This window comes from Diadema antillarum, unplaced genomic scaffold (genome assembly GCF_040938485.1).
Source record: "Diadema antillarum isolate AM-2024a unplaced genomic scaffold, OU_Dant_1.0 seq00000621_RagTag, whole genome shotgun sequence".
Lineage (NCBI taxonomy): Eukaryota > Metazoa > Echinodermata > Echinoidea > Diadematoida > Diadematidae > Diadema > Diadema antillarum.
Genome location: NW_027271544.1, coordinates 294,678 through 318,833, shown reverse-complemented (window position 1 = coordinate 318,833; position 24,156 = coordinate 294,678). Strand labels below are relative to the sequence as shown.

The window sequence follows — 24,156 nt, the reverse complement described above, 5'->3', positions numbered from 1 at the left end:
CAATGAAGGAGTGATCTTACTAGTCAGTGTTAAGCAATGCTTTTACTGTTTTTGAGGGAAACTAAGCGGGAAAAGGGCACCGGCGTAGCTGGGATTTCATCTTGGGGGGGGGGGGGGTGTATGTTAGTATGCGAGGGAGCGAGCAAGGGGGGGGGGGAGGGTGTGGAAGTGCCTGTTGCCCCCCCCCCCCCCCCCCCTCCCATGGTGAGAACTTCGTGCATTTTGATGTTGTAAATGGTGCAATTTGATGCAGGCTTTTTGCGTGTTTTTATCGACTTGAAACAGTCCCACTTGTTTAAGGTGGCAGAACATTTTGATGGAATTTGTTGTTGAACAATGTGCCTATAAACTATATCATTTCAATAAACTTCTTGCGTTGATTCTTACACTGATGTCATGAACGCGACCGAGCCCGAGCAATCGGAGAGAGCGAGGGGGGGGGGGGGGAGGTTGTGGGAGGGGTTTGCCCCCCTATAAATGGATTATGGAATGACGGTATGAAACGACAAATTACTGGCAGCAAAATCGGGAGAATGGCTTGACGATTACATGCGAGCGAGCGGAGCGAGCGAGCTTTAAAATTTTGACATTTTACAGTCCCAAAACTGCCGTTTGTAGCCATATTTTTTTGCTTTGGAAATTAAGGGGGCGCACCGGGCGCAACTGCTGGCAATTACTGGTAGCAACATCAGGTGAATGACATAACGATTAAATATAGCGAAGAGAGCGAGCTTGAAAATTTTGACATTTTACAGTCAAAAAACTACCATTTGGAGCTATATTTTTTCGCTTTGGAAATAAAGGGGGAGGGCGCACCGGGCGCAACTGCCGCCAATATGGCAGCAACATCAGGAGAGCATAACGATTACATGCGAACGAGCGGAGCGAACGAGCTTGAGAGTTTTACATTTTACAGTCCAAAAGCTGCCGTTCTCAGCCATATTTTTTTTCGCTTTGGAAATCAAGGGAGGGGGCGCACCGGGCGGAACTGCTGGCAATTACTGGCAGCAACATCAGGTGAATTGCATAACGATTAAATGCGAGCGAGCTTAAAAATTTCTCATTTTACAATCCCAAAACTGCCGTTCTTAGCCATATTTTTTCGCTTTGGAAATTAAGGGGGGGGGGGGGGGTGGAGCGCATGCCACCGGACGCAACTGCTGGCAATTACTGGCAGCAACATCAGGTGAAGTGCATAACGATTCAATGCGAGCGAGCGAAGAGAGCGAGCTTGAAAATTTTGACATTTTACAGTAGAAAAACTGCCGTTTGTAGCCATATTTTTTCGCTTTGGAAATTAAGGGGGGGGGGGGGGCGCACCGGGCGCAACTGCAGACGATAAATTACTGGCAGTAACATCAGGGGAATTGCGTAAAGATTAAATGCGAGCGAGCTTGAAAATTGTGACATTTTACAGTCCAAAAACTACCGTTTGAAGCTATATCTTTTTTGCTTTCGAAATTAAGGGGGGCGCACCGGGCGCAACTGCTGGCAATTACTGGCAGCAATATCAGGAGAATTTAAATGCGAGCGAGCGGAGCGAGCGAGCTTGAAAATTGTGACATTTTACAGTCCAAAAACTGCTGTTTGCAGCTATATATATATATTTTTTTTGCAGTAAGGGGGGGGGGGGGGGGGGGTTGGGGCGCACCGGGTGGAACTGCCGGCAATTACCATTACTGGCAGCAACTTCGGGAGAATCGCATTACGACTAAATGCCAGCGAGCGGAGCGAGCGAGCTTGAAAATTTTGACATTTTACAGTCCAAAAACTGCCGTTTGTAGCTATACTTTTTCGCTTTGGAAATTAAGAGGGGGAGGGGGGGGGGGACGCCCGGTGCGCCCCTCCCCCTGGATCCGCCACTGGTAGTCAAGTCGGTTTATGTTCATGACTGGGGGAGGTATGACCAGCGAGGTGGCGTCGAAGTGACCAAGCATGGGAAGGATGTCCAAAATCTATCTAAATAGTAAACACTGTATAGAATACACTTGCACTATACAGTAGATATGTATAAAATCAGTGCTGCCAGAACCAGGGGAACGATGATTTGGGTACAATCTCCATTTCATTTTACTGTGGTATGACAGGTATGTAATGCCCATGGTTCCAGGGGGAGGGTGAAAGACTGATGAACTCACCTTCAATCTCAGCAGCAGCGGAGCATTTACCCTCAGGACACATGTACTGGTGATGATGACTTGGTTTGTTGCTGTACGTGCATCCAGATGACAAACTCCCCTAGGTTTCAGAACAAAAGTGGAAAGATGTTTTTATTGCATGGAATCACCAGCATTTCCCCCCTCCCCTTCAACACCACTTGAGCCTGCATGTTTCAACATGCAAATACTGTGGACTTGGAGCTGCATCTCCAATAACATCATGAACTAAAAAAACCAGTGCATTATTTGTTTTATAAAATGGGTCTATGAACTAAGATATCAGCTGATAGAACTTTGTATTTCAATACATTGGTGCCACTCTTCGATTAGTTGTGCAGATGACAGCATGAATCAAGCAATTGTTTGAGTTCATGTCGCACACACAGCCAGCTACAGAGCAATTGGTAATCTGCCATGGGATAACACTCTATGCAGTTCTGCTTTCTTGCTGTATATTGGCTGCACTCTTGCGCATTAACGAAAAATAAAGCGCATACACTTTGCACATGTACTTGTAATTGGTTACATTCTTCAACTCATCTTATTATCATTTCTATTTCTCTATTTTATGTGGATATTTCTTACACACATTGCTCACTGTAACTGTTTTGTGTGTTTGCCACTTGTTCAATTTCTGTAATTTTGCATCAAAGACGAGAACTCAACAAAATCATGCCTGATGCAATTTATGGTTGTGAGCGTGTTGCTGAGTGTCCGGTGATAAGCCCCCAAAGAAACTTGTAAAGCATTATCAATTATTTGTATTCAATCAGGTGAGCTTTTGGGTACTAAATCAATTTGAAAAGGCAATTCACAGATGGGAAAAGTATGTCCAGCATAGTTGTTGTGCTCATCTTAACTCTCATTTTTCTCATAAACAAAGAGGGACTTGAACAAACTTCAAAAGAGTTGGTGGTTTTTTCTTACCATTCCCGTGTCTGAGTCTTCATGCTCGTGTGTCTCGTGGTGGAGGTGCCCATCTTCATCACTGTTGAAGCTGTCGAGAGAGTTACTGGGGGAGACCCTTGGGTGAAGCCTAGCATCGGAGGCAAAGAACAAAGGACAATTAAACAATTTGATTCAATGGCAAATCAAAGCAAAACTGCCAAGAATAAATTTCTATCATGAAATTTATCACCATCTCTCTATGCTCAAATATGGGCAAGTTTAAATCAATGCTCAAAACTCAATTATTCAATCAATTGCAATATTCATTTCTCTTTTTGCTATGTACATATAACAATGTTTGTAAATGAATATTATATCCTGTATTCTAATTCAACTTTTTTGTTCTGTATCAATGTGCTTAGAAACGCCTGTATGAAGAGTAATATTACTGTTATTTATCATTATTGTTATAAGGTCAGCAATAGCATCATGTTCAACCCATTGAGGATGAGTCCCGTGCATACTCGGGCAAGTGTCAATGGGAAATGTGAGTTGTAGCAAAATCAGCCTACCCTCAACAGGTTTAAAGGGTGTGTACAGTTCTGGTCGAGGTGTAGATTTAGCTTTTAACATTTTGCGAGATATTCAGAAACCACTCTATGAGATGTAAGGGGTAATGCAGTTCTAAGGGGTATCAAAAGTTTATTCGATGAAAATCGGTTTTGAAATGGCCGAGATATCCAAAAACAAGGTGAAACAAAGAGATCCTAATAAAGTTGTGGCATGTCGCCTTTTATTATTAGCACTTTTCTGGATATCTCAGCCATTTGATAACCAATTTTCATCAAATAAACGTTGAATCCTTCTTAAAATTACATGCTCTTTCATATTTCATAGGAGGCTTTTCATTATCTCACTTAGGAATGTTCACAACATGAATCCCTACCTCAACCAGTACTGTACAGTCCCTTTAAGCTGTTTTTCTTTGTATGTAATAAGTGGTATGGTCTACAGATGGTAACATACTCTGTAAACATGTGTGTGTCACTTCTGTAAAGGCACACTGCCTTGTGGTCTCACCTCTGCTGTGCTGAGGAGCTGTTGACATCGGGGGAGCTATTGAGCGAGTTGGAGGAAGACTTGTGAGACTCTTGGCTCCCGTTGATACTCTCTGAAGAGTGCGATGACCGGCTCAGGACACTGTCACTGGATCAACCAATCACAAGAAAATATTGTCAGAGATCACAATTGCTTCAAAATCAAAACTGGACCAAATATAGGACTACTTCACTTTACGCAAAGCATCAGACTTGATTCTAATCCTGGTTCACTTTTGAAGAAGTGACAAAAAAAAACCAATTGCAACTATTGACAAATTGCCCTACATTGACGTAAATTGTCCATCAGTTGCAATGAAAACATGTCCATCAGTTGCAATGAAAACATCTCGACGGAAGAATTTTATGAATTTGAAAAAAGAAATAAGTTACACAGTATGTTGAAATCTTTGCTCTTGTAACAGCACCTGATACAGCCTCATAGGCTGAGACATACGATATGAATTACAAATTTCTACCACACCAAGAATTGCTCACGACAATTAATACATGGTTTAGAGACACCTTTTGAAGAACATCTAACTTTTTGCATGCCATGGCAGGGAAGATTTCTGTTAGGGCAATAAGTTAAAACTTTGACACCGACTGTTTGAAGATAATATCTGTTTGTAGGCTATGTCAATCTTACTCTAAACTGTTGGATTATTCTCATCACCAGTAAGATTTTAACAGTGCTTATAATAAATTAAAGCAATGGATAGACCTACATGACATCATAAACTGAATTATTGAGAAACTAATGGAAAAATTACCGCTTCTTCTTTGGTTCTTTCTTGTCGGCACTACCAAAGCTCTGGGCTGATCTCTGCGACGTCCTACTGCTGGATCGCTGCTTGATCTGAATGTTACGAAATCGATGTAAAAGGAATATAGATAAACACCATCTTGGGAATATGTGAAGTAATCCTAAAGTCTGCCCAGGCTAGAATGGTTTCACTAGAACATTGTACAGACAGTATACATGTATTATGCTTCAGAGAATTCACTCATGTGGCTTGGGTTTACAGAATTACATGGAATTCAAACTAAAAAGCACACAGATATTTAATCCACAAAGCATGGTGTGACTGAAACACTTGGCACAAGGCTGTCTACACTGACATATCAAATCCCCTGATACACATGGTGTAGTGAAGAGCCAGTATATCAATACATGATCATGTCAATAGAGCAGACTGCAGAGTAACAATCCACTCACCGCTGGACTCCTGCTATCCGCTTGATCTCCACCACCCGACCCTTGTCCTTCTGTGCCTACAAACAAGGTGTTGCCATTGATATTCTTTGGGAGCGTGGCAGCCCCCGTGCTCTCCATCGACGTGGTGCGTCCACGGAAGGCATTCTTGAAGCTCTTGAGAAGTCTGCTGTTGCCCCCTGGTGAGTAATCTGCCTTGCTTCCACTGGACTGGAGTGGTGAGATAATGTCATCTCCTGTAGAGGGTTTACATAAAGACAAACTGTTATCGTATCACAGTTGTATATTGGATGCTTTACAAGGCTGACTTCATTAGTAATTACTGAGCCAAGAGTTAACATCCAGGATCCGCTCCCCCCCCCCCCAAAAGAAAAAAAAAGAAAAAAAAGAAGAAGACATGAAGATGTGGGGTTCGGCAAATAATGGCAGTTAGATAGGATTCTTACCTGCTACAGCACAGAAGATGTCCTCATTTTTGGACATGAGGTCATGGTAGAGATGGTCCAGTAATGCGCTTCTCGTCCTCGCCTAGTGGGATGTAATAAAGAACAATTTGAAATGAAAATAACATCACAAATACAATGTAAAATTCATGTTGCTCCTCTGAAAATGTATGAAAATATATTTCTTTTTTTTGTGAGCCTTCAAAAACATTTTCCATCAATAATTGTTAACTTAGCAATTACTGTTTGTAAAGGATAATATATATCATGCATAAGGAAGAGAAATTATTATGCTGCCATTTATACCAGTTGACAAATTGATTGATATTGGCTGTCAATATATAAAGTTGGCATTATGAACTCTTGGGCCACAATACTTTGACAGGTGCCATTCATTGCCTGAACTAGAAGTCCACAAATAGAGTGATACAAACAAACATTTCCACAAAAACCCATTGGTGCTGGTTCATTTAATGTTCTTCCTCTTTCATTCCTCAGCAATTGTTCTCACTTTCATTCTACACCACCTTTAATATATATCAGCTGCTTTATCAAGTTGGCATCTATAGGTTGTCCTCCCCCAACCCCATTTTTCCCTGTGTTATGCAGATTTCAACAACATGAGAGATTGCTGCTGGCATGAGCTTACCTGGATACTGGCAAACTTTTGAGCCTTGTAGCAGGCATGCTCTGCATTGAGGAGTTTGCAGAGCAGGAACTCCTTCAGCTCTGCTCCCTTCTTGAAGATGGAAGGACTAGGCAAGTTGGGGCCAAACGGGGGAACGTTGTTCCGCGCTGTGATTGTCACCTGTAGTTCAAGCACAAAGAAATATTGGTGGAATCAAGGCATAACAATCTACAGTAAGATGATAATGAAAGTAATCAGTGTTTTTCTTTCTTTTCTTAATGCACCCCAATGCCATTGTCCTATCTCCTGTTCACAGGTAAGATGATAAGTAACTACAGATTGTTACTGCCTCCAGCTTCACTGCCAATGCATTTCATTTCTTGCAAATGTACACTTAGCAACATCATTCCACAGACTTTCGATTTATAAATTGAAAGATCTTGGTATTTTTAAAAAGAAAGGGGACAGAAGAGGAAAAGCAAGGAGAACAAGTAGATCAAATCCTACCTTGTATTTGGTGTTGTCCGTGTTGGGTTGGATAACCTGGACAATGATGTAGGCATGGAGGAAGTTTGAGGCGATCATATCCGGTACGAATGGAGTATTCTCCTCTTGGAAGATGATGGCAACAATGTCATTGCCGATGTGTCTTTTTCTCTGAAGCTGCAAACCAAAACAAATAATGACTGTTTAATGTCAACTGACGACTCATACCATAACTTATGATGCCCTCAAAAATTATGTTCTCTCTTCCCAACACTGTCAGTAAAGCTGTACTCTACTCGTCACAAATATCATCAATATCACCTTGGTATTACAATAATTAAAATGACACATGCATGCAATTCTAAATTGTGTATAACTGTCCCAGTCAAGGATATGAATGCATTTTATCTCCTGCATTCAGTTTCTCGCCATTTGTTAAGGTCAGTGCGACTTGTCAGCTTGTTGAGAATAGAGCACATTTTACAAAAATAAAAGTAAATCATCTCCTTCCTCTTCCCCCAACAAATAGTGCAACTTCAGCATTTTGTGTATACCTATAAAGTCAATGGAGACATAAAAGAAAGGAGAATCAAAGAAACAAACAGTCTATTTACCAGTGTATTTGCCAACAAATCTGAGACTGCAAATATTCAAAAAGAAAGTTTTACTTTAGTTTTTAACAGTATCAAAATTTTCATCTGCCCTTTCAACCGGAGACTGTTTCCTAGCTGTGCACAAGCCCTGCAATGTACATTCTCAAGACTGATAGACATGTGGCTAATCGATGTACACGTACCTGTTGTGCATCCCCTTCTGTGTAGGGCAGCATTGTGGAGACATGGAACATGATTTCATTGGTATGGTACTTGCAGTATATGGAATGCGTTCCAGTTTGGCCATGATTGACATCCAGCTCGTGTTCGTTATAACGGAAGTGCACTGTACAGGTCACAATAAAGCAGCAAACAAATGGCTGGTATGAAAGAGAAATGGTTGGTTTGTTTCACATTGTTGAGACTGCTTTACTTCTCTGTTTACATTGATAGCTGGAGTAGGGCTGACCACTGTTAGATATGTCCCTATTTCCAATCACTCACCCTGAGAAATTTTTCAGCTCCACCTTCTCCCCGAGCATCTCCAGGAACTCATCCAGGGCGGGGCTGGAGTTCCTGTTTCCAAACATCTCCTCCTCCGTGGTCTGGCCGAAGCACTGGTAGACAACGCCAAACTTGAACTTGTTGACAAACGAGTGCTCATCGTAACTCACAATGAGCTCTGACCCCTGAATCATACAGATAAGATATCAAGGAGACAGACATTATAAAATGCGCTGTGCTGCATTTATCAGTACAACCTGGCAGGGTTACTAAGATGGTAATGAATGTCTATGGTGAAAATGGAGATAATTTTCACTATCTATATTTGTGAGCACGAGTGATAGGGGCCAAGGTCCATGCTTGTTTCTGTCTATGTAAACTGTCAATAAACATATTGTATCATGATTAATACAGCAGCCTCTACACCTCTCAATTCTTACAATGACTTAACTCATGAGTATTTGTCTTATTAAATGATTACCTACATTGATGTAAACTTTTCTCTGCTGGGTGTTTCCGTGGTCACAGCATTCTCAGGGGAAAATTAAATCAGAAATATTTGGTATTTGGCAGAAAAAGAGTGATCAGCTTGAGACTTCTTTACCTGACTCATCTATACTATTGTTCACATAGAGGCAATATATATGATAATATTAATGTTACCTAGTCTCCTCAAATAGTAAATAAATGCAATAAGTCTATGTATGACATGATGAAAGCTATGGCAAGGCACTTGCAGAATGTGCACACATCAAACTCATGCAGTAAAAAAACCAAACAAAGAAACAAAACCAAACCAAACAAAACAAAAAAGCTCATTGTCGCAGAGTGTCTGTTGGAAGAAAGAAACATTTTATAAGAAAAGAATGAGAATCAGGAAGTCAAAAGTGCCAAAGCAAAAACCAATTGTGGCTTATTGAACCTAGAAGTATTTCCCTACATTTGAAGATCTTAGTGCTACATATCCATAAGATGCATTCAGCACATTCTAGACGTAATATCTCGTACATAAAAAGAGCATGGAAAAATGTAAATAAAAATATACCACACCAATACATATGCACATACAAAACTGTGTGTATTTATTTTCTTCTCAGCTGAGATACAGATATGTACACACTCCAAAAGGCTTTTTTTTTTTCATTAGTATTAACATGCATTTCTTCTCAAGATGCAATTGGTAATATTTGACAGTGAGGGTTCTTTGCAATGTCCCTGACACAATGCATTTGCATATAGCAAAGGGGATGATGTTTTGAGCAAACATGGGTGCTAAAAAGAAATTTCTTCAAGATGGGGGATTGGTGCTGTTTTGTATCATCACCTTTGTGATTCTGGCTGGAACAGGGGAATCCCCAGTGTGGAGATGGGTAGGACATCATGGAGAGTACCAGCCTTGGAGCGGAGGACCACTCTCAGGGCATCTTCACTCCCTATGACCTCCTGTCTGACTGAGAGCACCAGGGGGCCAAGGTCCTCATCCTGACCAAAGTAGTTAAAATGTTCCTGCAGATAAGGAAACAAGGAAGATAGGTTGTCATGGCAACTGTCATGAAGAGTGTGAGAGACTGTTACAGAATGTATAAAATATGAGTGGGTGACTGAATATATATAATTTTTGATTTTATGACACTCCATATAAATACTAGTCTAGGAGCTCAGTTTGAAGACAGGGCACATAAATTTCAATGCAGACAAAAACTTTGTGCAGCCTTCTTCAGTAATTATTACAGCCAATACCATCATCACAAACAGCATTCCTAGGTGATATGAATGTCTTACATAGAAAGCTTTAGACACACCCTGGGCTTTGTGAAAATAATGAAGTCTCACTGGGGAAAAAAAAAATCACTCATTTCACTCATTGTTTTCTGTTGAGTTTTTGTGCAAACAGAGAGGTGGGGGTGGCATAGATTTAGCAGTTGCAAGTGAAAAGCACTGACATCATACAACTAAGGAAATGAACATTTAACGTGCCAGACCATTATACAGGTAGTTTTGCTATTGTCACATGACAGATCCATCTTGAACAAAAACATAAACAATTCCCGCAACAATTACGAGAAGTCAGACAGACCAGGGAGCACCTGAGGTAGTAGTCGAGGCATGACTTAACACAAAGAATGCCTCCATGATACTCTGGAATACCTGTAAGTGTTAATTAACAAGTCCTGTACACTGTCTCACAACAGCTCAGGGGTGAGAGTGATATAGCTAATACACCTCAATGCACTAGACTCCTTCTTTACAGTGAAATGAGGAAAGTAGCAATTACAAAGGTGCAACAATCTTCCATTATGTCCTCAGTCTAGCAGATACAGCTTCACAATATGTCTTTTATATATTTTACTTGAACTCTTGTGGAAAATAACAACCCATACATATATCAATTTTACAGATATGAACTTTGTAAAACAATTTATACATTACTTAAACAACAAATAACAAGTTCTCATACCAGAGCTGAGGGGGAAAAGGAACAGTAATATCAGGTTCATCTCTGGGAAAATATGTTGATAACCACTTTGAAGGTGACAATCATCAAAAGAAGCAGAAAGCCACTCTCCTTATCCCAATGTTCTCTGCATCCCCATGGAGAGCTAGCTCCCAGAGTCTGCTCTCTGATGCGGCATGTCACCATCCCAGTAAGCCCCAGTTTCCTCTATCGGCCTGTGATTCAGGCTGCCCCAATTAGCACCCTCTGGTTTCAGAGTTCAGACAAAATCACATCACCCCTCAAAATCAACATAAAACAGTTGAAAATAAAACCAAACTAAACTGAATCTAAACTTGAGTCTCAAGTCTACCACCTCCCCGTCTGTTCTTCTTTCATGTGCCTGTAAATCTGAGATGTGATAGATTTAAACCACTGACCTACTTCCAAGTTTTCTTCTCTCCACTCTGGCACTCTAAGCACCCACTTTCCGTACTCTACTTCTGGTTTCTGTCTCTAAGACTCTGAAGTGGGAACCCCCTCCCCCCCCCCCCCCCCCTCAAACAAAGACACACACCTTCACATATTATGTAGACTGATGTCTAGCCATTCAGGAACTGAAATTCCTGCCTTGTGAAAACACTACTGTTTAGCACCTAGATCACATTCCCCTCCAGTGAGTAACACAGTTAGATGCTATCCTTTTCTAAATCACAAAGGGACACATTTCTGTGATTACATTGGCTCTTGTATGGGTGGGGTAGAGTTATACTACAGAGAGGACTAAAAAAAATGAAGCTTCTCAAAGCATTCTCCTCTGACTCAGGCTAGGAATCCCTGTGTAAATATGCTACAGCTCAGAATACATTATTTTTTTCCCCCCACAAATACACAAAGCCGAAGTACAAAAGAAAATGGTCATGTGTTTTGATCAAACAAGTGTCTGGACTATGTGTGAGTACAGGGAAGGTTCAGGAATGGCTCATGGTGTATTTCATATGAAGGGGAACACAAAAACAAGTCTCACTTTCTATGAGAAGGCAAACAGCTTTTATATTCATGGGCTTTACCTCTGAATATTACATTACATTACACATGGACAATTTGAAGCAGTGCTCTTGAGGCTGTGCTGGTTACACAGGTGTCCCAATATGCACAATAACACAAAATGGCAAACTTACAGCAAGATAAAACAAGATTTGATACTTTCTCTGATTCATCTCAAACAAAGACATTGAGGCTCTTTTAATTTCACTTTTGTAGCAGTGCAATGAATGATGTGTTATATCATCCCAAGTATTTTTCTCAAAGACCACACTTTACCATGGAGGGCATACAAACTAAAGCTTTTTTACAGCATGTGTGAAAAACACTGACAAGAACAAGACCACATTCATATTGATAATTCTCTGAGTCCAAAGTAGCCTGGTGGTCTATGCCTGGATCAAGCTCAGAAAAGAGGACAGCATGACATGGGCATGAAGAAGAAGAGATATTGATAGATTGGTATAAAGGCAGAAAAATAGAGAAATAGAGAAACAGAGAAAGAAAGAGAGATAGACAGCAAAAGGGAAAAATAAAGAAGTACAGAAAGGGGGGAGAAAGGGAAAAGAAGTCAACTTGTGTGGTGTATCAGACTCCCCAGCGAGTAACCCTTGAACTACATCGCTCCATTACAGGTTATTGGCAAATTAGATAATGGTTCTCCAGGCGAATCTCTCCTCATTATCCAATCCACGATCCTCCCCCATCCTAGCAAATCAGAGCAGACAATTTGCAGACAGTACATCCAAGACATGGTGGCCTCGGAAAAAAAAAGTGTGTTTCGAAAGTGAGCAGCATAGAAGGGTGATGTCTTCTTCTCTGTACACCTCCATCTCTCTCACTCTCCCCCTATCTACTTTTATATTCAGTCCTTCCCCTCTCTACCAACCTCTCAAAAAAATCCTAATCAAATCATAACATAGGACAACAACAACAACATCAATCACACATGGATAATGATTTAGTCAACGACAATTGGGGAGAATGTTCCCGCAATCTTCCTCATGTTGAAATCTTTGCAATCTCTCCTTGCACATGCAGTTTTACTTGTATTCATTCTACGACCCTGCAACAACTATGGTACACAGTGATGTCCTTGGTGTTTTATTCTGATGGTGAAGACATTGCTCAATCCTGCCAGTAGATTGAGATTGTGATCCAAAAGTCTTCGCCTTACCCCTTCCCCATCCCCTCCCCATCAAAAGTAAACATGTACGTATCTGCAGCAAGCACACTTTGTGCACTGCCTGAAAATCTCTCCCCTAACTCCAGAACAAATTTTCATTACTGTGAAGACACGGAGACAAAGCTTTCCAATTTCCCCTCTGTGCTCCAAAGAGACAAGAAAAGAATTCAGATTGACAAAATGGAATTGACAGACCCGAACTGCAATACAGTCAATAGGCAATCTGTATGCAGAATACAAGCCGTATCATATTCTATCTCGCATAGTCAATGCAATAAAAGCGTAGCTATTCTGCAAGCAATTGGCTATTCCACAGGCTGTTGCAACCATGCTCTACAGGCCGACTAGAACTTCAGAAGTTAAAACCTGTACCCCAGAACTTGATAAAGTATTACCTCATAAGTGATTATCGAAAACATCACTGGAATCATGATCTCACAAATATGTAACATGCCTCTACATAAAATGCATCAATCCATGACAAGTTGGTCTTAAACATTTTGCAGTTGATCTGTGATCTAATTATTTCATTCAAGAATTCAAGAGGTGAGACTCATACTTGTTTTTTCATAAAAATGCCCCAACAACAGCAGCTGTGTACCACATAGACGATCAGCAATGGCCAGCAAACGGTATTGATCAATGGTATCTACTTGGTGCCATATGGGAAAAGGTAGACATAAGCATACACCACATTAATAATATACCAAAAATCAAGAGAGATGAAAGAAGACAGGGAGAGGGAGAGAGACAAAGGGCACTTCTTCTGATGGCCACAAAAGTGTACAAACATCAATGCTAATGACTGGCTTGATTTCTGCTTTTGAATAATAGTACAAAGCCTGAGAAATGTGTCATCTCTAATTTGATCATTTTCAGCTTTATTAAATTAGTTCATACTAGATTTCTTGTTCCCTTTTCTTTGTCTGTGGGGCTGAGGACAATTTTTTTGAACTGAGTTTACATTTCTGTGAATTCTTTTTTTATGGTCTCTTCTCCAAAACTTTTTTTTCCCCCACCGAACACTGCTGCATCCCTGATGAATTGTGATTGGTAAGCTACGAGTACTACTAGTGACTTGTATTGACATTGGTTATTTGTTTATGTATACTGTGATTTGTAAATGGGTTTGATTTTTCGGCTGCAGAACCAAAGTTTTGAATTCTACAAAGCTCGAGGCTTAAAGAGTCAAAGATGTGCACATGAGCTGTTGGTCAACCTATTCCATTCTCTGTCTTTTCCCTCATATTTAATCAGTCTAATCCCTGATACACTTGGTCTAAGCAGCAAAATGACCTGACCTGTCCATCAGCAACACCGCAGAGAGAAAGTGGGGAAAAAAGTTTCTTCTGCGGAAGTTAACCACAAGATTTGATTAGTTTGGGCATGGCAGGTCCATGGTTTGGTTGGGGCAGGAGTAGTTTTGGCTTGGCTCGGTAATGCAGTTTGCTCATATGAGTCTACTACACTCCGGCCACAAAAACCCCAAATCACAGCTGGGCTAGGCTGACCTCTTCATTCATTTATTTACACAAAATATCAGTTTTTGCTTAACATAGTGGGGCAGACTCATTCATAACAAGACAACCGCTTTATTCAAGTTGGACAGAGTCTGAATGTTATCCTGTTGAAGTACTTACAGTCAAAGCACAGGTGTCATACAAATCATTATAACTACCCAAATCGATCTCATATAATTGGGCGATCAGTCTAACTGATGAAATGGTTTCCTTGAACACTTTCTCAATAGAGAAGGGCATATAACTTTTGTCGAGTTTTTGTGTACAAGTTTTGGAATAATGTGTTGGGTTATCTGAAGAAATGACCTCTAGTGCGCAACTGTGATGTGCTTTTTCTTTAACCCTCTGTGTCCCACATCTATTCCTTGTCCACAGGTATGTATGGAAAATTTGTGTACATTTGACTCAATGGAGCAGAAAGGGTTAACTCTGGCCAACTGACCCCAATGGCCATTAGTAGAGTACTGCCTATAGTGGTTGAACCAACTTTCTGCAAACAAGACTCATAAGATCTCGTGCCTCTCCAGTCTGTCTGGTAAGAGGTAAAAGTGACCTCTGAAGACACAACAAGGCAGAAGTTTGGTATGAGTCATATGGAACTCTGATTATTGGCTCTAATGACTGAATGAGTTGGTATAATGAACCGTAAATAGGTGTGAACTTCCATGTCGCAGCAAGACAATGGGGCAAAACAACACCCCTCGACTTGCCATACAGCATGTACAAGTCTCATTAACATCCTCGGCACAAATCCCAGCATCTTTTTACATAGTGAAGAGACCAAAAATGGGTCTTGCCAGTTGAAGGTGAGAAAGAGATGCTAGAGTTACACTGCCCTTCCTGACCGATAACGAAATTTAAGGTCTGTCTGGGGTGGATAAGTAAGGCAGCAGTATAAAAGGTGACTCAGATGTCGATAGAGATGAAACTATGATTCTCATCCATTTTGTCTGCTTTCTAAATTGTAACAGCACTGAGATTGAAGTGGGGGGTTCAAGTCCTGACAAAATTGGTAAATTTTCCAAATGAACATACTTATTATGATGTAAAAGTCTATTATTCAAGTGAGTGAGCTCATTTCAATATAAAGTCCTTGGTGATTGTCAGCAATATCATCAGAGTTGGCGGTTCCTGTGTCCAGCCCTAGTTAGCCATGACAATCATGATCTCACACAAACTCACAGTCCAGAACCCTCCCTACCAAAGTGTGGGCAATCCATGTGAGTATTGCTGGAAGGTATGAAAACCCCATATCAAATGCAGAGTGACTGAGCTCCCTCTGGACTGGCCAGTCTGATGTTACAGAGCTGGTTTGTAATATTCTTTTAATGCCTCCTCAGTCACACCAAAAATTAACATTTGTTGAATGAAATTTGTTGCTATGTGATGAGAAAAAAAAGTTATAATTGTGCACTGACACACACACACACACACACACACACACACACACACACACACACACACACACACACACACACACACACACACACACACACACAAATCAACTATGGTGTTCCTAATGATTTTTAAAAAGTCATAATTTGCCTTGCTCACTGTGCATGGACAGCATATGAAACAAAATTTATTTTGTAAATCACATGATGCAACTTGTTACATAAGGCCCAGATGTGGATGCCTAGAATCATACTCCTGGTAATGTGTAGGCATGCCCATTTTGGAGATTTACAGCATTTTACATGTATCCAAATTTATTTTTTTTTCTATGTCAGAACATGGCCAAAACAAAAACAAAACCCAAATAAATACAACTTGATTTTGCATCACAATAAAAAAACTAATAACTCCTGGCTGTGAATGTATGAAACTCAGTGATACTTTTTTTTCTGAAAAAATTTTTACAGTAAGTAGGCTGATCATGAAAACTTGCTTCCAGTTACACACATTTACAGGTGGGAGAATGGTATATTGAGAATGATTTGAATCATACTAAACAGCACTAAGGATATGTTCTTCTACCTACCTACCTACCTACGAACATATCTATCTATCTATCTATCTATCTATCTATCTATCTATCTATCTATCTATCTATCTACAGTATCTATCTATCGATCTATATCTATATCTATCCATCATTTTATCTACATAAATATATACACATGTACAAACAGATCTTTTAGGGCATACAGCTCCTGTTTTTCTGACAGAATTCCATATGAATCTATTTCTAATGTCTAAAAATGAATTTCCCTTCCAATTTTTGTGGTTTCTAGATGGTTTACAATCAAATTAACAATGCAAAACAACTTTTCACCAAGATCAAAACATCCTCTTGCAAAGAATTGAAGTATAAACAAAATATTTGCCACTGGAGACATCGGACCTTGTCTGTAGCTAATAATACTTTTTGCAAGCCGCACCCATAAAATCTCAAATAATTGGATAAGTGCTAATTGACTTTCCGAGCCAATTATTCTATTCAAGACGAAGCTTCGTAGGCTGCTGAATGGGACACAAGGCCAAGGGAACCAGACGTATGAACGATAATTGCCTCCAAGGGAGGAACAGTCTCCAATGTGAACACAATTACCAAGAGAAGTTACAGCATTGTGACCGGAGAAGAAAGGGCAGCTTAAATCTCTTGCCTTCTTAAAAAGCTGCAGCCATACCTAGCAAACCTGTTCAGTTGATAAAGTCACACTTATAACCTGCTCTTGGCACCTGAGTAAAATCTATCTGTCATTTTGGCTTTTCACAGCTATTTATCATTTTGTGCCAGCCACACCTTAAAACATAAGGAAGTTTTTTGGTTTTGTTTGTAGAAGTAAAAGGCATAGATGTGACACACAATCATAATTTCCTGCATGGGCATTTGTCATGTAACTTGACTGAGATAAAAAGAGAGAAGAAAAAATGGAATGAGATAAACACTGGATTCCTGTCATCAGATCCTTCTAGCAACAATGCCTACTTCCGATCTCCGGCTGCCTGTGTCCGATTTCAATCGTCATGCCACCAACAGGAAGTGCATATTGGAAATCATGCTATCTTGCGGAAATGATTACAAACCCAATAAAAATTGTGGACGTGGTATATGCCAACACTAACTTTCTCAGAAATGAATACCAAGAGTTCACCGATTTAACTCCCAAGATATATGGCACGATATCACTCATCAACAATGAAACTTGAGTTTGAAAGTTCCCTGTTTCGTCAAAAATTTTTGGAAATGGCCGATGTGATGCAGAAATGCAAGAAAGAAAGTGAAACATGAAAATGTTAAAGGTAATCCTTTTATGAAAATAATATTAAAACAGTCTTGTTGACCAGGTCCAATCACAAAACTAGTGCCATCGATACTGAGACACAAAAAAGAGAGAAAAAAATATATACATATCAATGAAGAACAACAGCTATGATCCTATTTCAAAGATGAAAGAAAAAAAAAAACAACTTTATCAATATAGTAAACAAGCTCCACTTTTACTCTGAAAAGGTAATATACTTTATTTTTATTTGTAGCATTTTTAATAAAGGAAATAGACTAACCCCCTACCCACCCTGCTTTAAAAAAAGAGAGAAACATGACAATGGTGAAAAAAGAAAGTAAAGAAAAAAAATACTGATCCTCATATTTCAGTGTTCAAGAATAAAAAATAAAAACATCACAGAATATCTGTTGTATGAGCAAGAAGTATAAAAATATAAGCACTGATAAAATGAGTTAATAAAATATGAAGGAAAGCAAGCCTTCGGTAAGCTGTGCTTCAATCAACTTTAACCTGATGAACTCTCAGGGAGAGAAATGGTACACAAAAACAAAAAACAGTGAAACTAAAATACAAGCAGCGACCACAATAAGATTGATATTTGAGGGTGGCAACAACACAAGTATGGGTGTCAGATGAAGGAAAGTATTTCAATATGCCTTATTTAGTTTTGCTCTCAGCACTGCAGGCAAATATTATCACAAACACAAGAAAGAAATGAGAAGGAAGAGGAGATCAAATGTTGGTTTTGGTAGTTTAGATCAACACTGAAGTTGTTATTAAATTTTTTTTTTGAACAGCATTCAGGTCATTCATGTTACTATACTGCCTCCCTCTTGGGTCTATCCTTTGCTTTACCTGATTTCTACCATCTCATAAGGGTGTAGGGTTTCTAGTTTGTGGTAAGCATCATCCACTTTCATGATATCACAAACAAACAGTGTGAGACTAGTTCCCTGACCATCATTTACAGATCACAAGTCCTGAATTTAGAAGAAAACTCCCACTAGCTTTCAAATGTAGATGGAATATATCCCAGCAAAAACCTTCATCAAACGTTGGGTCAAATACTCCTTACTTTTGCTGAGAGGGTTGGTAGATAAGATGGGGTGCATTATCTCTGTGTATAATTTGAATCCTAGAGCATGTTCCATTCCCATTCACAAGATTCTTACCTTCCCAAGGAAGAATTTTCTGTACATCTGATTGCTGTCGTCAAACTCCAGCTGAAGAGGGAAGGGAATTGAGGAACATGATGGTGATGGAGAAATATCCCCAGCCGCCGAGAGACTGCCATTCAGGGAGCTGGATGTTGCAAGGCCTCCACATTCTTCGTCCACGCTGATGTCACAGTCTTTCTCTGATCGGCTGTCGTCTGCTGTGAGTGTGATGGTACCATCAATCCAGTAGCCCCTATCGGCTGGCTGTAGAATGGATGGGTAAGGTCCCTCCTTTTCCAGCAGCTGGGAAATGGAATGAAATTTCAGATAGACATAATACAGAGCATTTCAGCCTAGAAAACACATTGCATGGTTTTGTGCATATTTTTCCTAAAAAGTAGTCACTTTTTTTTTTAAAAGAGTATCTCTCACTTGTACAGCACATGGAGGGCAACATGCAGATCTAGTGTGGCTTTAAAGTTATAAAACCTGAAAATAATCCTACAGCATTTAGTTCTCAGAAGTATACTACTATTATTCAAATAATAAAATTGGACGTCCAAAGCATAACAACACAGGCGAGAACACGCCTCTTTCTTGCAGATTAATATAATACGGAAGTAGTTTGATTCTATTCTAAACTCCAGGCATACTTATGTGATGACGAGTGGTATCTACTGTTTCAGTCATGAAAATCTGAATACTATAAATAACTGGTTACTTCTTGCTATAATATTAAAAATTGAAAATAATTACAATTTAATTGCTTCAATGATAATTATGTATACCTGATATTTCCTGCACAACACTGAGAGATTGTGGTATATGAAGTAATAGCATGCTGGAATCTCACCAGTGTTATCATTGTATTGAAAGATGCCATCAGCACAATTTGGAACATATGCAATATAATGAAATTATAATTTCCTTCCTCTTTATATACAACACAGCTATAACAATTTTGAAATCAACAAGTACTGTCAAGGAATATAAGGTTTAGAAAATTAAATAAAGATGTTCTACCAACATGAAAAAAATGCAATGCCAAAATGCAACTGTTCTCTGACATTGTATTCTAAGAAGCAAAGATATGACAAACAAAATCTTTTTGCCTAAAATTTACATAACCTGCCATGCAATATATATATTTAGCTCAGCCAAACCAAACTATTCACTACAACTATTTTGAAAACAGCAATGCCTGTTGCTGATTCTGATCAATAAGAGCTGCTATGACCGAACATCATAACAATATTTGCCAATTGCTCTCTAAATATAGAGCCTCTCATGTACAACTGAAGTAAACAGGCAGCAGCAATGATGACGCAACATTGCTGTCTCCATGGCGACAAGACAATGCGTTCACACTCACCTCTTTGATTTTCTCTGTGTTGGATCGTTTTGCCTTGACCTTTGGCTTTGGTGATGGTGAGCTGAAAGAGGGCTGAAGGACGACTGGAAGAGAGCATCTCTGCTCATCAAGTCTGTCACTCTGAAAAAGGAGGGAAACAAAAGGAAGTGCCTTCAACATCAGTTGCCATGACAACCTACCCGTACAGAGATGGATTGTGTCAAAATGGACTATTTTGAGCATCCCTCTTGGATCAATTCTCAACATCACTAATGGACCAGAGTTCACCTAGCTGTAGAGCAGTTCGACATCCATCATTTTTCAACCACATACTTCACACTATACAAGTGGTGTAGGCAGCGGCTCATTGTGACTTTAGGTAAAAGCTTTGTGGTAAAACCATCACAACATTTACTTCATGGACACAAGATGTCACTCTAACCTCTACAAATTGAGGACACCGGAAGATACCTTTAACCCATTGAAGACGGGCTGATTTTGCTATAACACGCATTTCCCATGAACACCTGCTCGAATATTCTCGGGACTCGTCCTCAACGGGTTAATAGATGAAGAAAATGCCTTGGCGATCAGATGAATTAATACATAAATACGTTGAAAAAAAGGGGGGAAAAAAACACAAATATTGATTGTAATGCCATTTGCCAACTACAGATCAAATTTCCTACATGTTGTTTACTGCAGAAGGGCTGATAACACAGTCACTGCTTGATATCTTTCCCATACAGATCAAGATAGTTCCCTTTTAGAAAGGGAGGTTCCAAAAACCAATCTGGGAGTATTTGTGTACTACCTGCATTTCAAGGGACAATATTGATTCCCAAATCTGGCAGAAGTTCATTTTCTTGTCTCAGATCAAACTGAGTTACAATTTAATTTATCTTATTATTATTATACATTTTTTTTCTTCACAGAGCCTCCAACAGACTAATGAAAACTACAGGCTAGGCAGCTCTGGGACAGCCACACATCCCTGCAGCTTCCTGACCTGGCTAGAACACCCCTGCTAACATGCTAATCAATCATAGGTTGATGACATGATCAATTAATCAATTGTAGGACCGTAAAATAGAATGATGCATGAACTTGCACCTGCTCTCCATAAATCAGAGGTGAGGAATGGCATTTAAATGCTTCAGGCTTAAAGTAAATAAACAATGCTAACAGAGCAAAATCCAGGCTAATGATTTCAAGAGGAAACTCAATAATCCTTGACATGGTTTCATATTACAGTTAGAAAATCAAATGGATCATGTGGGAAATACAGAACATTGCTTGTTCTACAACACCTCTGCTTTATGCATAGTTTTGAGGCCCCATCACAATGTGCTTTGTCTTATTCACACACTTAACACTTTACGAGCTCAAACAGACCCTATTTATCAAATCAGTTGCCAGTAAAATACTTGCCTCAAGGCAAGTGTTTGAACAGACTAAATATTTCACTCACGGTTTTGAGGTGAATCATTGTATGACTGACTGCTGGTACAGGAGACTGAGTTGGAGGGATTTGAAAGATGGCTGACATATTGTGTAATTACACTGACAGGATTAAAAGCTTAATCTTAAAATGGTTGATTCCTAGTTCATTCCACTGCATATCATATTGGCAAAAATGTAGTCATCACAATATGAAGATATGTACATGATCATATGTAAAGCAGATATTAAAACATTAATATGTGTCTATACATAATTACACATTGAGCTCTCAAGAAGTTACCGGAAAAAATGGGATAGGTCTAAAGGGAGAGATAACTACATGGCTGCCACATGGCACCTTGGTGATCTGCCGCCTGCACTACTCTTGAGATAGGACATTGGGCTATAATTCCCCAAGGGCTCCTTGGCCATATTTCTCCAAGCAAATCTGTCTAGAAATGGGATTAAATATAGGTATGATTTTAAGGAAGTAGGGCTTAATGGCGCTTTATACGAATACTTGTACAAGTCTTCAAAGACGGGCTATAAATAGAGAAGAAGCTTGAGATGACAAAGAGACCTGGTCAGGTCTGGTAACCCACTGCTGCTGAGTAAGGTGTGCACGGGTGTCTTGTGGTTTGAAGGTATATCCCAGCAACCGCGGCTAACTAACTGATCATTTTATTTCTCCCTTTAAGTAGAACAGTTGGTAGCAGCAGCAGCAAAAGTAAATTATGAACATTACTACATATAATCATCATCAATGGCACTGTAGTGGTAGCAGCAGTAGAAGTAAAGGTTGAAGTGATGGGCGTTGTAGTTCCGGAGAGAGGAGTAGGGCCTACAGTCAAGGCCCAAGAATATGAGGAAGTAGAATTCAAAGATATCACCATTCAGATTTCGAAGAACATTTATAAAGCACTTGAACGGGAAGAATTTACACTGTGAGATGGTGAGTAGAGATATGAGGCCATGGGGATTTTACCATTCAAGCTACATACCAGTGTCAGTATCTGAGGGCTAAGCTTCAGTTCATACTTTGTTTATCATATTCTGCTTTATTCATACAAACATGTTTAAATAATGCCATTCAGCTTGTTGCTATTCAGCCAATGGTCATCAGGTATACTGTATCATTCATCTCTTTGAACTTGGAGGTTGCATTCACTGTAGACCCATGACAGATCAGTAGTCTTTGAATAGTTTCTTTATGTCAAGCACACAGATTAAAAAATTGTCAACTGAAAAATTTTAAATTTCAGTGATTTCTGGCCAGAAAGATTAAGAGTATTTCGCAATGTGTGAGGAAAATTTTTTCTGTGTGTTTGGCAGGGGCTAAAAACAGAGCGCTTAGTGCTTGGCGATCCCAGTATTAGTTATACCCACCCCTTCTGGGTGTTTATCAAACTTAGGGGGTGAGGATTTCATAATTTGATTTAAAACACCTCCAGGGAGGATTTCTGTCACCACTAATGACTCACTTGGGAGAAGAAAACAATGAAGAGAAACATCACAATTAATGAATTAGTTCTGGTCTGGTGACAGTCACCACCCGTGTAAATTTACAATGATACCCTCGAGCAGAAATCTCTGCAGCTTCCCTTTATCTATAAGAGCTGGAAGAGATTTCACAGTTCAGAAACAATGAACTTCTACTACAGCCCCGCTTTTAAAACAGAAACTTCATTTACAAAGCAGAGGTATATATCCCGTGTAGTACATTGATGTATCTTGTCATTCATCCAGCTGAAATGCCCAATCTGGTCAGCAGATGTACTTCAAATTGCTAGATATATGTAACTCCATGGCTAAACCTAAAGCATACAAAATTATATCCAAACTACTAGGCCCTATATGCACAACAGTATGACCAAAAAAGGAAACAACTACACATATCCACAAAAATATCAATAAACCTAAGCTGGGCGACGCACTGCGACATCAAACAAAATGGGACGTGTGAATTTACATGAATCAACTTTGAGCAGCAGAAAGCCTTAGAACATACCCTAGATGAACACCCTGAAGATGAGAATGTTTTGGAATTGGAAACAAGGGAGGGTAGAGGAGGGAGGAGGCAGGGGGCATTGATTTAGGGAGGAAATCTCCCTGCGAACTGATCTAATCCCCCTGGCTCGGGCTAAAGCTGCAGAAAGAGTCAAATCTGAGGCATCATCTCATTTGTAATGCCTTGTCTGTGGGGCTTGCTTCAGTCTTGCTCCGTCTCCAACACCTGTTCCTGCCTATTTCAGCTGATTCCATGTCTAGGCTCACTCACATAACAAGACACAAGTTTTACTTCTTGTAAAATGTATGACATTGGGCAACCATCAGCAGATTAGCACTCCCTGTTTGCCTCATAAATGTGATTCCCAAAATAAATAAACTGTGTGCAATGACACCTTGGAGGAAAATGGAAATGATTCAGCCATCCCCAATCAAATCACAAAAGGTTTTCCCTCAAAGGCTATTTCTTATTTATTTATTTATTTTTTGGCTTCAGTCATGAAGAATTGTTGCTTCATCCTTAGAAATGTCAAATCAAACTCTTCCCCTTCATTTCCAGAGTTGAAAGCCCTATCAACCTTTCAAAATTCTATCGAAGTAGATTGCATAGGAAAACTACAGAAATCAAAAGAAACCAATTTCTGTTGTGAGAATACACTGCTTTTTTAACATTTCCTTGTTAAATATATATGGCATCACATTTTTTTTTTTGAGAGAGAATAAATGTCACATGTTGAATATTCAAGACAAAAAATCTGTGAGAGGCC

General features: G+C 39.6%; 1 pseudogene; it reads right to left on the bottom strand.

Moving 5' to 3' along the window:
• LOC139736110 (uncharacterized) overlaps positions 1-24,156 on the bottom strand; it is a 296,424-nt pseudogene that overhangs the window by 6,047 nt on the left and 266,221 nt on the right.